Source organism: Acanthisitta chloris, unplaced genomic scaffold (genome assembly GCF_000695815.1).
Source record: "Acanthisitta chloris isolate BGI_N310 unplaced genomic scaffold, ASM69581v1 scaffold33587, whole genome shotgun sequence".
Taxonomy (NCBI): domain Eukaryota; kingdom Metazoa; phylum Chordata; class Aves; order Passeriformes; family Acanthisittidae; genus Acanthisitta; species Acanthisitta chloris.
In genome coordinates this window covers 3,786-4,079 of record NW_008682652.1, presented here as the reverse complement: position 1 = coordinate 4,079, position 294 = coordinate 3,786, and the positions used below count along the sequence as shown (strand labels likewise).

The 294-nt window shown below is 25.2% G+C and overlaps 1 protein-coding gene across 1 annotated transcript in view; it reads left to right on the top strand.

The window, feature by feature from the left end:
- The window catches only part of HOXC4 (homeobox C4), a 1,740-nt gene that overhangs the window by 1,010 nt on the left and 436 nt on the right, over positions 1 to 294 (top strand).

Genomic DNA, 294 nt, shown 5'->3' with positions numbered 1-294 from the left:
GGCTCCTCCAGTCGCCTCTCCCAACCCTCTCTCCATCCACGCTGATTTTCCTTGTGTGTTTTTTCTTTTTCCTTTTCTTTTTTTCCTGTAATTTCCTTTATTTATTTTATTATTTTTTTTTTATTATTGGTTGCTTCGCTGTTCGGTTGGTGTTGTTTTGTTTTTTTTCGTTTTCCTTTCCTTTCTTTTATTATCCTTTTTTTTTTTTCGTTGTCTTTTTTTTTTTTTTTTTTTTTTTTTTTTTTTTTTTTTTTGCTTTTTTTTTTTTTTTTTTTTTTTTTTTTTTTTTTTTTT